Source organism: Eublepharis macularius, chromosome 5 (genome assembly GCF_028583425.1).
Source record: "Eublepharis macularius isolate TG4126 chromosome 5, MPM_Emac_v1.0, whole genome shotgun sequence".
NCBI lineage: Eukaryota > Metazoa > Chordata > Lepidosauria > Squamata > Eublepharidae > Eublepharis > Eublepharis macularius.
In genome coordinates, this window is record NC_072794.1 from 99296895 (window position 1) to 99311767 (window position 14873).

A 14873-nucleotide genomic window follows, 5' to 3' on the forward strand; every position below is an offset into this window, starting at 1 on the left:
CGAACCACGAACCTCGAACCAGTTTGGCAATTGGAAAAGTTTGTTGCGGTTCGCTGGTTCGGGTTCGTTGTCAGCATCGAACCACGAACCACCAGTTGGTTAAATTTTTTTGGTTCATGCCCATGTCTAATTTCGGAAATTTGGGGTGGAGCAGGGCTGGGAGCTCTGGAGAGGCCGTAGGAGACTGCTGGCCCTTCTTCTTTCATAACAAACAGAATTACAGCTGTAACCTGCTGAGCCTTGAAATAGCTGGTGAAACCTTGGAGTTATCAGCCCGAAGACCTAAATCACTGATAGTAGAGTAGGGCTTGAGAAATCTAGAGTTAGTTGATTATATTATTGTGCCCTAGGATTGGAAGATTGTAACTACTGTACCAACCTGTTTAGCTGTGGTTTAAAGTAACAAAAAAAGGGGGGGGGTTAAGATATCAACCTGAGTAAATCAAAACTGCTGGTTGTAATTGAAGTTAATGTGGTGTTATATTAGAGTGAGGGGGAGCGAGGTATTGCTGAGGTTAATTAAACTAAAATTGAATGAATGGTTTGGAACTGACTAAATTGGGGGATATACTACTGCACCACATGATCTACTATGGTCTTAATATAGTAACATATTTTCTAACCTCTGGACAAAAGGGTTGTTAGTTTGAGGGTTGAATCTGGTTATGCTACCCTGTTAGTGCGGCCTAAAAAAGGAAATAGTTCCCTGAAACTATTAAAAAAGAAAGAAAAGTTTTCCTAGACCACTGCAAATTGGAGCTTTAAAAGTTGATGAGTGGGGGGGAGCTAAACTACATGGTTAGGATTATGCTACTGGGGATTGTGTTCAAATACATTGACTCAAGAGTAAATTGTATTTGATAGGAATGTTTCATAAGGTCTGAGATATGCATATGGCTAGGTTTTTGCTATATGATATATGGTTAATATCAGTGTCATAGGTCACTGCTGTGTGGACTGGCATTGAGCTTGTCTTCTGCTGCTGGTCAAAACAAGAAGTGAACTGGATAGTGGTGGGCATAGGGAGAGGGGGCCAGTATGGAGTCAGAGATCCCAGTCCTCTGGGGATATGGGAGGTATGGCGGTGGGAGCTGGTCTCGGCTGAGAAGGGCACGGAGATATGGTTTAGCTCGGTGCCCTTCTAACCTGCATCCCATCCTGAAATACACTGGGGATGGAGCTAGGAGAAGGAACCGCCCTTCGACACTGATGTTGTGCAATGCCAAGTCCATAAATAACAAGACTGCTACATTGCAAGACTTTTTTGCGGTGAGCAATATGGACCTGGTATGCGTGACCGAGACCTGGGTGAGGGAGGGCGAAACGGTTGCCCTCGGAGAACTGACCCCCCCAGGGTATTCGGTCCTTCATCAGTCCCGAATAGGAGGCTGGGGGGGAGGGGTGGCAATCCTCGCTCAAGAATCTTTCTTCTTCAAGCTGCTCCCCACCCCTGAGATCTCTGGCATTGAATGTGTAGGCCTGGTGTGGGGTGCCAAGGAGAGTTTGGCCATCTGTCTGGTGTACCGTCCACCTAGCGCACCAGCAGATACCCTGTCGCGCCTGCTAGAGGTGGTAGCAGGGTGGGCATTGGAGTTCTCCAGAGTGTTGGTCTTGGGGGACTTCAATGTCCATGCTGAAGACGCCTCCTCTGCGCAGGCTGTGGACCTAGTAGCTTCCATGGCAGCACTGGGACTCTCCCAATTTGTATCGACCCCCACACACAGAGCGGGCCATACGCTAGATTTGATCTTCGGGATGGGTCTTGATGTGGATCTAGAGGCAATAGAACCAGTGCCATGGTCAGACCACGTGGTTTTGAGGGCTCAACTTGAGATGCCACCCCCCCCTCGCAAGGGCGGTGAGCTGATTTATGCTCGCCCGCGGAGACTTATGGATCCAATTGGTTTCCAGAATGCTCTGCGGGATCCTATGCTCCATGGTGGTTCGTTAGATGAGCTGGTGGAGGACTGGCAATGCCGGCTCTCCGGAGCCATCGATGAAATTGCTCCCCGTCGCCCTCTTTGCCCCCGTGTAAGATGGGCTCCCTGGTATATAGAGGAGCTTTGAGAAAAGAAGCAGGAGCTAAGACAGCTTGAGCGACTGTGGCGGCGATCTCATGACGAAGAGGCAAGATCATCTTATAGGACGTTTATGAAAGCCTATGAGATGGCGGTGAAGGCTGTGAAGAAGGAGTTTTATACAGCCTCCATCGCATCAGCTAGCTCACGCCCAGCAAAATTGCTCCATGTGGTTCGGTCACTAGTCTCCCTCCCAGGGGGAGACTGCCAAATTCAGAATTCGGACATCAGCTGTGAGGCTTTTGGGAGCTTTTTTGCTGAAAAAATTTTGTCTCTCCGCCGTGACCTGCCAGCCACAGTTGATACAGTGAAGGAACTAGAGACCCCTTGGCCGTCTTTAGGGTCAATATTTAATCAGTTCAGTCCACTCTCCAGGGAAGAGATTGACAGGACTCTGCAATCTGTTAGGCCCACCATGTGCCCCCTGGACCCTTGCCCATCGTGGCTGGTAAAGGCCAGTGCCGATGGTCTACAGTCCACGCTGGAGGCCATTGTTAACACATCCTTGGGCACTGGGGTTTTCCCTGGGCCACTAAAGGAAGCCGTGGTGAGACCGCTCCTGAAAAGACCATCATTGGACCCCACTGACCTGGTCAATTATCGCCCAGTCTCGAACCTCCCGTTTCTGGGAAAGGTGATTGAGCAGGCAGCGGTGGGACAGATACAGGGTTTTCTGAATGATGTCTCGGCCCTAGATCCCTTTCAGTCTGAGTTCTGGCCAGGACATGGGACGGAGACGCTGCTGGTTGCCCTCACGGACGACCTTCGCAGACATCTGGACCGAGGTGGTTCAGTGCTGCTGATATTACTGGATTTGTCAGCAGCGTTTGACAGTCGATTATGATCTTCTGACTCACCGCCTCGCCAATGTGGGGATACGAGGGACTGCCTTACAGTGGCTTGTCTCTTTTCTCCACAGTCAGGGACAGAGGGTGGTGCTTGGGGAGAAATTGTCACCCCGTCACCCATTGGTGTGTGGGGTCCCACAGGGGGCAATACTCTCCCCTTTACTGTTTAACATCTATATGTGCCCCCTTGCCCAGCTGGTGTGAAGTTTTGGGCTTGGGTGCCATCAATATGCAGATGACACCCAGCTGTATCTGATGATGGACGGCCAGCCTGGCTCAGCCCCAGATGTCCTGGAACATGCATTTGCAGCCGTGACTGATTGGTTGAAACAGAGCCGACTGAAACTGAACCCAACAAAGATGGAGGTCCTATACTTGAGCCATGGGGGACTGGATTCGGGACTCCGGCTCCTGACCCTCGATGGGGCACAGCTTGTGCCTGTTCCAAGGGTTAAGAACCTGGGGGTGATCCTAGATGCCTCCCTGAAAATGGAGGCACAGGTCACAGCAGTTGTCAGGTCTTCTTTTTTCCACCAGACAACTTCTCCCTTACCTGTCTACCTGTGACTTAACTACAGTGATCCAGGCAACGGTCATCTCTAGGTTGGATTACTGTAACTCGCTCTACGCGGGCCTACCCTTGTGCCTGACCCGAAGATTACAGCTGGTGCAAAATGCAACGGCGCGCATCATTATGAAAGCACCAAATAGGGTGCATATTACACCAGTATTGCGCGAGCTGCATTGGTTGCCAGTGGAGTATCGGATCAGGTTCAGGGTTTTGGTATTGACCTATAAGGCCCTGTGCAGACTGGGGCCAGCGTACCTGAGGGACCGTCTCTCCCCGTATATTCCCCAGAGGACTCTCTGATCAGAAGAAAAGAAATTGCTATCAGTCCCTGGCTCCAAGGAGGCCCGCCTGGCCTCGACTAGAGCAAGAGCTTTCTCAGTCCTGGCTCCTACCTGGTGGAATACTCTGTCTACCGAGACCAGGGCCCGGCAGGATCTACTATCTTTCCGCCGGGCCTGTAAGACAGAGTTGTTCCGCCAGGCTTATGGCTGAGGCTGGGCCTCCACTGGCTGGAGGATATAACATCTACTCCCCTCCCTATGAGAGCTGCCCACCACTGTTCTGAAGCTGCTGCCATGTTCAATTGCACTGTTGCACTTTCTGTACTCAACGATATTGCCGCCACCAAGAAAAGAGTGCTGCTATTTTTAATCTTTATACAATGTTTTTAATGTTTTATGTTTAATGTTTAATGGAATGTTTTAAATGTTTTAATGTTGTTATCCGCCCTCAGCCTGCTTGTGGGGAGGGTGGAATATAAATACGATAAAATAAATAAATAAATAAAATAATTCCACATACAGTTTAATCCTCTGTAGTGATTTCAAAATGATTCTTGCCTCTCTACAGACATCTTTTGAAACATCCTGCCTATCTTTTCCCTTTGTTTAATTCAAAGTGCAGAAGTAGCATAAATGATTTTTTTGTTTCTTTCTCAAAGATTTTCACCTACCCTCACAAAGAAAATTACACAAGACTTGGCACAGATAACAAACTCCATAGACTTTCCACAGTTTTTTAAAAAACTAAAGGAACTGAGTATACTCAACATGTTCATATATTTGAAGGCTTTATTCAGACTATCCCACCCTCAAGAGCACTTCTTCTGTGGCTAAAGAAGCTTCAAAAGGAACAATGTTCATCCAAACCATCCACATACACTTGTTTGTGCAGGATAGATTATCCCTAAATTTGTAAACCACCATTCCAGAAACATTGCCTATGACTATAAGAACTCAGAAGCTACAAGAAAGTATACAACTCTCACCTCTCATTCTTAATTATGCCCTTGCCCACACATCTCCCACCTGCTGTAACAAGAAAGACTTGAGTTGCACTGCACAGTAGGTAGTGATAAAATGTGGGTCAAAGACCTGATGGATCTGCAAGGTGGGTGGCAATGATGGTGCTGAAGCAGCAATCTGAGTTCTTAAAGTGGCAGGTTGTGCTGTCAAGTGAGAGCACCAGAATAACTCTGTTTAGGGCTGCCCTGTGTCCATCTGCTGAATGTGAGAAGGTCAGTGGACACCAATGAGGAAAGATGAGAGGGCCTTGATGGGAAACTGGAATGAAAGCAGGGAATTATGCAAGGCTGTATGATGTATATGGCTGAAGAAACCTAGAGTAGCCATTTGGAAAAAGAGAAGGTATGTGAGATAAAGGCCTATAAGAGATGAGGTGGCAAACTTGTGTCTGGATTATTACTTCAAACTTCATGGGGTGATTCCTGTAAATGAATGTTCTTCCACGGACACAAAACTCTCCATACACAAAATTAAATATCGGGGAGAAAGTTTTCAGTTTGGTAAGGTTGAGATACAGGTTTGCCACCTGATCTGGTGTTTGTGAGAACTAGGCCAAAGAAACAGAAAAATTGTACAACATATGACTCCTTCAGGAAGCAATGTGTGTCTCCACTCCGCCAACATTTGAGCTTGTACATTGTCTTGCCATTATTAGGTACACTGGTATGCCGGTGTCCCAAAATGCAGGGAGGATTGGTAGAGGAAGAAGGGTAAAGCTTGCCAGAGTGAGAAACACTAAAAACCTCCTAGAACAGGTGATCCTGGTAAACAAGCACTTTATGAGTCATGCTCAGCAGGAATGTGGAAAATGCAGTGAGGCTAATTCTGCCGCGTGAGGCCCAGACAGGACAGGGCATGCCACAGCAATTGGGGCACTTATTCCGCATGCAAACAAGCCTGCTAGGTAGGAACAAGACCTTGGAAGAACAAAGGAAGATTGCAGAGTGATTGAATATCCAAGGGTGCTCATTAGTGATGTAGGCAGGAGAGTTCCAAGCACAGAGAACAGGTTCATGGTTCCCAACGCCTTCTTACAACCTATGGAATGCTATAGTAGGAACTCAGGGAACCATAAAAGCAACATATGCAATGCATTCTGGGAACTGTGGGGACTCTGGTGGGTGTTTGTCTACTTTCCCATCTGTGCTGCATCCTCCAGTGAAAATGGATATAGTATGTGAGAAAGTAGCTTTATAAAGTATAGTAGACAGACTTAGCCTTATTTGTACCAGTGTTTTTCCTTCCAGAGCTCGGCCCTGAAAAACATATGAAGGCAATAACAGAGACCAAAAAGAATGCACACCTTCTCATCACTACTGAGTCATCACAGATGGCTTATTCTTTCCTGAGAAGAGGGAGAAAAGCTTTGCAAGTATTTGTTTTAGCCAAGTATTGCTAACTATAGAATAAAAATTGAGAATATAAAATAACAGGAGGTATTGAAATGAATGGAGATTTTACAAAATGTTCTAACAAAACATAGGCAAACGTTTTCCAATGTCATTTAGCAAGTTGCAAAATCTCTGAACATATCAGAGAATTCAAATTTTAGGAAGTTTACATTCCCACACATTTATGTATTTCATCCCTACCTGAGATGTTTAACCTCTATATTTTTAAGTAGGGTTGACAACTCTGGGTTAAATTCCTAAAGATTTTGTGGTGGAGCCTGGAGAGGGCTGGGTTTGGGGAAGGAAGGGACCTTAGTGGGATATAATGCCATAAAGCCTATCCTCTGAAGCAGCCATTTTCTCCAAGGGAGCTAATTTGTGGAGATCAGTTCCAGAGATCTCTAGGCCCCACCTGGGCACTGGCAACCCTATTTTTAAGTTTTTTTATGTACTCGGATTGAAGATAATTACATATGAGATTGCCAACTATCCATTGTTTTACTGATCTGTACTCTAAAACTATGTCCTAGCTGGTAACACATGTCATGTGTCTGAAAAGACAAATTACTTCAGAATCAACCTAAAAACTTTGCGGGGGGGGGGAGCTAATGATCTCAGCCACAAAGCCAACAGACTCTGCCCCTGACCTACAAAATTTTGACTTGGCTCTGCCTTCTGACCTGCCCAATTCTGTCTCTAGAAATAATTTTTGAAATCCATAATTGGTAATCCTACTGACATATTTTCCATTTCTACACCATCAAAATGAACCAAACATGCTGAAAGGAAAGGGTAGAAATAAGGTTAACAAAATGTTTTGGGATTTTTCTTTTCTTTGATTTAGACCAATGAATTCTTAGAAGCAAACCTTTAAGACCTGTCTTCTGGAGCTGTGTTTCTGGAAACCAAACAGGGCAAAAGGAACTGTGGGCATTCTGCCAGCCCATTCTGACTCAGTGGTGGTAGTGGCCCCTGAGACGGGTGTTGTTAGGAGCTCTGGCTGGACCAAGGGGACTGTGACAGAGGTTATTGATGGCTGCATGGCAGTAGAGCAAACACGATATTTATTTCCAGCTTATGATGATGCAAACAGGCCATATCTCTCTTCATTGATAAGTTCTTAGGACTTGGCAGCAGTCCAACAGAAGATCAGGTGGCAGCCAGGACCTTTACTATTTATATGAATTGTGCAGCAGCTGAGAGACCAGGCTGTTTGAAGGAAAATCAACATGTTTGCAAATAGTGCCTTAGGTTCCAACTAAAGGAAAGAATTATACTGCTGAACAGCAAAAACATTCACAGAACAATGGTTGTTGGGGGTTTTCCGGGCTGTCTTGCCGTGGTCTTGGCATTGTAGTTCCTGACGTTTCGCCAGCAGCTGGGCTGGCATCTTCAGAGGTGTAGCACCAAAAGACGGAGATCTCTCAGTGTCACAGTGTGGAAAAGATGTAGGTCATTTGTATCTACTCAGGAGGGGTGGGGTTGAGCTGAGTCATTCTGTAAGAGTTTTCCAGGGTGTGGAATGCTAATGGCGGGAGGCTTCACTGTATCCTGAGGCGGTTCTTTTGCATATGGATTGGTGCTTGATGTGCTAATCTTCTCTGCAGGGCTATTGTCGGGTGTGGAGTGTTTTGTTGGCCTGGTGTTTTTCAGAACTGGAGCCCATGCTCTGTTCATTCTTAAGGTTTCTTCTTTCCTGTTGAAGTTTTGCTTATGCTTGTGAATTTCAATGGCTTCCCTGTGCAGTCTGACAAAGTAGTTGGAAGTGTTGTCCAGTATTTTGGTGTCCTGGAATAAGATACTGTGCCCTGTTTGAGTTAGGCTATGTTCAGCCACTGCTGATTTTTCAGGCTGTCCAAGTCTGCAGTGTCTTTCATGTTCTTTTATTCTTGTCTGGATGCTACGCTTTGTGGTCCCGATGTAAACTTGTCCACAGCTGCAGGGTATACGGTATACTCCTGCAGAGGTGAGGGGATCTCTGCTGTCTTTTGCTGATCGTAGCATCTGTTGTATTTTTCGGGTGGGTCTGAATACTGCTTGAAGGTTATGCTTTTTCATAAGCTTTCCCATCTGATCAGTAATTCCTTTGATATATGGCAAAAACACTTTTCCTGTGGGAGACTGTTTTTCTTTGGTTGTTTGATTCATCCTGGGTTTGATTGCTCTTCGGATTTCATTTCTGGAGTAGCCATTTGCCTGAAGTGCGTGGTTTAGATGATTAATTTCCTCATTGAGAAAGCGCGGCTCACATATCCGTCTTGCACGATCCACTAATGTTTTCATTATGCCTCTTTTCTGTCGGGGGTGGTGATTGGAGTTTTTGTGTAAGTACCGATCAGTGTGAGTTGGTTTCCTGTAGACCTTGTGACCTAACTGAAAGTTTGCTTTGCGGATGACCAAGGTATCCAGGAATGAGAGTTTTCCCTCACTTTCTTTCTCCATTGTGAATTGTATGTCACAGAACAATTCACAGAACAATTCACAGAACAATTTAACAAACTGGGCCTATGTTATGTCAGCAAAAGTATAACCTAGTAAAAAGGGCCTTTATAACTGTTTGCCTAGAAAAGCAATTTGCCTTTGATCTAGATCAGTTGGGGGTTGCTAGCCAATCTCCCTTCTACTTTCTGTATAGCTGACTGTTGAAAATCAGCAGTTCCATCCTGTGTAAGGACATTGTGTGATTATACAGAAATCATGTTTGGGTTGATCACGCAAATAGTTTTTTAAAGACTATTACTTGGGTATACTCCAACCTCTGGAAGCAGCTCTTTGGATTACCAAACTGGGATTACCAACCTCTAGGTGGGGCCTGGAGTTTCCCTGGAATTACAACTGATCTCCAGACTACACAGATCAATTCCCCTGTCACATCTCTGTCAAGCTATCTCCTCTCCCCAAACTTCACCCTCTCCTGAAATTTCCCAACCCAGAGTTGGCAACTCTTGCCAAAACATTCTGATTGGAAGCAGCAAATGAGGAAAATGCAAATATAATGCACAATAAGATGATTGTGCAGAATTGGTCTACATTTCAGCATGCAACAAAATGCTGCAATATTTTGCTGTTTCTACTGGGCTGCTAGTTTCTATGATTTATTTATTATTAGATTGTGAATTCAGTCTACAGATGATAACTCAAATCTTGATTTCCCACAACAAATACTGATTTTGCTCTGTACCCAGGAGAACTGGTACCAGGGAACAAATCAAGATTAAGTCAGGATTAAACCAGGATGTCTGCATTTACACACTGTGAGAAACCAGAGTCAGGACTTACTGTGACAACTAAACCATCTTCAAACCATGGTTTCAGCTTCTGGTTTGATGGATCTTAACTAAGCATAATTGGTGTAGTGGCCTACATTCTGGTAACTGCACTAACTTTCTTAAACTTGAGTCTTTATGAACCCAGTGTCCTTCCTACAGAGCCCATAGGCACCTGTCATCTTCCTTTGTATTGTATTTTGGCAGCACTTGGATCACTTGCTATTTACTTAATTTTAACAATTTTTTTGGCTATGTACCTTAAACAGTCATACTGTTTTAGACTTTCCTGGTTTTGCACTGACATAGAAATCTTCTAAATAAATATGGAACTGCAATGAAAATGAGATTGAATTGCACATATAAGTGATTAAAAAGATTATCTTCATCCTGCAAACATTTGAATTTCTAGCCCTGATATACCTGGTGGAATACACCAAGCAGGAATTTTAGAACTGCAGAGAGATTTCACTTAGAGGGTCTACATAAGTGAAATAATTACTACAGAAATTGCCACAGGTGTGTAATCAGGGGTTTTTAAAAGTGTGTGAACACAGATATGAGTATTGTCTTAGAGGGATGGGGCAAGGAGGAGATGAAAATTTCAGAGCTGAGACTGTAGTACATAATTCAGGTCCCTTCCAAGAATCTAGACTATATGTAGGTACTGGCTAAGTGCTGTAATAAAGAATCAATCATATGTAGGTACGTTCTAACTGGGACAGAGGATGTAAAGGCTCCTGAACACCAAGAGACTGTGGAATGCCTATATGGTGCCAGAGACAATGAATCCATAGATGTCTGATAAGAAGAAATTAGATTATCTATTTAGGTCACTTGAATCAGTAGCAAACTGGTCCAGCTGCTCCAAAGAAGAGATGAGGCAATTATTCAGAGGGGAAGAATGCCCCTAAACAAAGAGAATTGGGAAATTAGAGCATCTGAACAAAACAATCCCTCGATGTATTGTCGAAGGCTTTCACGGCCAGAGAACGATGGTTGATGTGGATTTCCCGGGCTGTATAGCCGTGGTCTTGGCATTGTAGTTCCTGACGTTTCACCAGCAGCTGTGGCTGGCATCTTCAGAGGTGTAGCACCAAAAGACAGAGATCTCTCAGTGTCACAATCCCTCATTCAATTTAAGCTTTAGAGGAGGAGATGCAATATGGTAGAGTCCTGCTGCCAGGTCTGGGAAGAGAAATACATTTGCCAGTGATGAAAAAATTACAGAGACATCCTTGGAGCCTATTAATTGCAAGCAAAATACCTCTTAATGGCAGTTGGGGGTGGTGCAGACAGTGGGATTTTGCATTGCAAGGCCACTTGTGCAATAGAGATACAGCTTGCTAATAAATAGGCATTTGATGATCTGGGCCTCTATGAAAACTCTATGAAAGTTTTTACCACAATAACACTGCAATCCTAAACAGAGTTACGTTGCCCATTGAGTTATGTTGCAATTCACTCTATGCTGGGCTGCCCTTGAGTCTGATCCGGAAGTTACAACTGGTCCAAAATGCAGTGGCATGTATTCTGACCGGGACTCTGTTCCAGTCACATATAACACCAGTTTTGCACCAGCTGCATTGGCTCCCAATGGAATTTTTGATCAGGTTCAAGGTTTGGGTTTTAACCTTTAAAGCCCTTAGCAGACTGGGACCAGCATACCTGTGGGATTGTGTCTCACCATATGTTCCCCAGAGACTGCTCTTTTCAGCAGATAAACATCTACTGGTGGTCCCTGGCCCTAGTGAGGTTCGCCTTGCCTCAGCCAGGGCTTTCTCAGTCCTGGCCCCAAACTGGTGGAACACTCTGTCTGTGGAAACCTGGGCCCAGATGGATTTATTATCTTTCTGCCAGGCCTGCAAAATAGAGATGTTCCACCAGCCGTATGGGGGTTGAGGTGGGAGGGGTGAAAACCCAGCCTCCTACTGGGAGGAGAGTGTTGCCCCCTAGATTGTTGTCATCTGGTAGTTGACCACTCTGCCCCACGGGTGTATCTTAATGCTTGGAAATGCGACTGTCCATTTTAGACTTTACTGCACTGACTGATACGTTTTAATCTAATTTATGCTCTATGTTTTTTATTGTATTTATTATCGCCTGTGATCTGCTCTGAGTCCACTTGTGGGGAGACCAGAATATAAATTGAATAAAATATTTTTTTAAAAAATAATTCCCCATCCTTCCTAGTAAATGCCTATAATTTTGGGGATTTAAGCAAAGGCTTAACTGTCTTATTAAGGAAAATGACCTCATGTGTGCTTGACTTTGGCTGGAGTGTAAATCATTGGGACAGGTGGATATAAGTTTCTAGTCCTGGAAGCAGAATGCTATGTGAACCCTATCTAAGTCAATAACAAACCAAGAAAATGAATAACCACAAAATTAATTTAAAATTAGTTTAGAAAAGTATGAAGGCTTTGATTTTCTGTTGAGTAGGCCATAAACCAGGAGCATCTATCTTGCTCCAGACCAGAAAAGAATGAGAGCTGGTAAAAGTTGTTTGAAGATGGAAGACAGATTCCTGGCAAAAATGGACTCTCAAGACTGTTAATTTGAACTGACACATGAAGGGCATAAGCTTGCCATTATGTGTTGTGCATACTAGCCAAGAACTTGTGGGGAGGCTCATCTTAAAAATAACAGCTGCTTGGTTACACCATGAGGAGACAAACCAATCTGAAAGCTGAAGGACAAGAAGGGAGGGAGCACTATAAGCATCCCCTGTTGTTTTATTTTTGTCTACCAATGCTTCTTATAGCTCCTCAGCAGTGAAAGTAAGAGGGTGTGGGTCTGAAATCCCCATGACTCACACATGCCCTGCTTGTGCTTCAGCATACAGCTCAAACCCAACAGTCTCAAAATAGCTTAAAAAAATAGATGGATCTGGCTCTGGCCACAGCATTGATGAAAAGAACCAGGACAGAGAATTCAGAATTTGAAAGTACTGCAGAGGTCATGGAGTGCAAAGAGAGTGGCCCAGAAGAGACCAGTGACATAGATTCATCTGAAACACCACAGTAATTTCCCTCCACCCTCTGTAGCTAGTCCATCCTAGCTGCTATCACTGGCTAGGAATGCAAAATTATTTAATACTAATGTATATTTTCCTTTATAGAGAGATTTATACATCCATATAGAACAAATAGCCTTAGGAAGTATTCTGTGTAGTAAATTAAAAGTGTACAGCCAACATTCCATATGTACATTGGTCTAAAAACAAGCAACATGTCATGTTATTACTTGCTATTTGTCTAGAATATGTTTTGTAGCAATATCTTGATTTTCATCCCTAAATTAATCTTGGAGTCTTGCTTTTTGAGTAAAATATGAGTTGGCAGTTCTTGTTCTTGTTTCCTAATCTGGCTGAGCATGAATGCTGCTGCTAAAAAACAAGAAAGTATAAAATCTAAAAATCAGTACAGGATGCAGAATGTGAGAAACAGCAAGCCAAAGAATACAGAAGTATGAGCTTAGCATAGGAAGAGTTTGACGGTGAGGGAAACAGGAGAGTAAGCTGTTGCCCTTATTAGTGAACTGCTTAAACAGGTACTTTCTAAAGGAACTAGTAACAGTGTGACAAAAAAGCAGGACAGATTGCTGTCTAGGAGACTGGAGATGTTAATAGATCATCTGTGGTGTATGAGTGGAGCAGTTCAGCATGTTCCTTCTCTAAATGAGTCTGGTCAGGGTTAAGACAAGTGACTGGTAGAGAGGAGATTGTGGTAAAGAAGACAACTTACTTCTGAGGGAACATGCATAGGATGAGGCTGCATGGAATGTTAGGGTTTTAAATCATTTTTGTTCTCTTTGGCTCTATTCTCTAACCTTAATGGAGCTGTCGTTGATCTGTTATAGACTTTTGATTGCCTGTCAGATGGAAACAGCAACTTACAAAATTACAGAAGTTGGTTATTTCTGATCTGTTGTAAACTGCAAGAGAAATAAAGAAAACACACAAAACAAATGAATTGCAAAGTTTAAAAATTGTTTTCACTAACTTGAAGGCCTTGATCTAACCCAGTCATGGATCAGATCTTTTTCCTGAGCCTAGGAATGATCTTTAGCTAGTAATTTGGGCTGCCCAAGGATACATCCCAGACTAAGTATAAAAGCTGGGGTTTCAGCCAATAAAGGAAGAAAATGGGCAAGTTAAAGGCAGCTTAACTCCTGGGAGAGGCTGGGATTGGGGCCAAACAGTGCTCCCTCACATGCATGGGCAAGTGAACCCAAGACCTGTTCTGTCAGCTCAGGTCTGAGTCATCATGTAGCCTGGCAACTTTTCTCTGAATAGGTCTGTCTCTGCTCTTAAGTTTCCAGAGAACTTACAATCATGGCAGATAGAGACACACTGGAAAGTAACCAAAAACTTCTGCAAAGGGCCAGCTTGAAGAAAGGCCTAGCAGACCTTCATCAGTTCACATGCTATATCTCACATCTACCATCTTGCATTTAGGATCCATTCTGTCAAAGGTACTAGAGTCTTACTATGGAGACAGTCCTGTAGGCAAATGGAATCCAGAGACCCTTGGGGACAGATGAGCAGTGGTATAGAATGATGTGTGATGAATGGGCTCCCAAAGGTCAGGTGTGACATTCACAGGAAGGAAGAGCCAATGCTAAAAACAAAGGGTTGGTCCAGGAACCTTCACATCCTTCTAGGCAGGCTTGGTGCATGTGGTAGTAAAATACCCTGAAGGAATAACGATATGGAGAATGATGCTCACACAATGTCATGAATATCCTAGACAGCAATAAAAACTGATTTAGTTTGATGGATAGGCAAAATACATCTGGTCTGAGTTCAATTAGCAGTATCCATGTTTCCATCTGGTTGCTGGTTGCTGGAGGCTGAAGCTGATGCCATTATATGAAAGTACATGAAGGTCAAGGAACTAAAAAGCAAGAAGAAACAAAATAATGTTACTTGTGGAACTTAACAAGACTTTCATTTGGTGCTTGAAATAGCCTTCCATGTCCATTAACTGAATTCTCGTGTATTCCTCTAGGAGTACTGGAAGACTACAGACTTTTCTAAACAAGTTCTTTTACATGGTATTTTATAGCAGTTCTCGCTAGGATGATCAAAGATTTCATACCCAAGCCCTGTTAGGTAGTCTTGTCTTATTATCATCATATTACAGATGAAAGGTGGTGAACTGAGATAATCTTACCTAATGACTTTGAGCTGAGGTTTGAAGGGGACTTCCTGATCATAGGTTAGCTCATACTCTCTCTTCTCTGACTCCTGAATGCAGCCTTAATTTTCTCTGCGATGTCCTGCATGAGCTTCCAAGAGGTTGCCCGAGTGAACTCACCATAGAGATTTCCTTTTTATAAAATTTACAAATTCTCTTAGAATATTTAGGCTGCAATCCTAAAGCCACTTTCCTGGGAGTAAATCCCATTGTA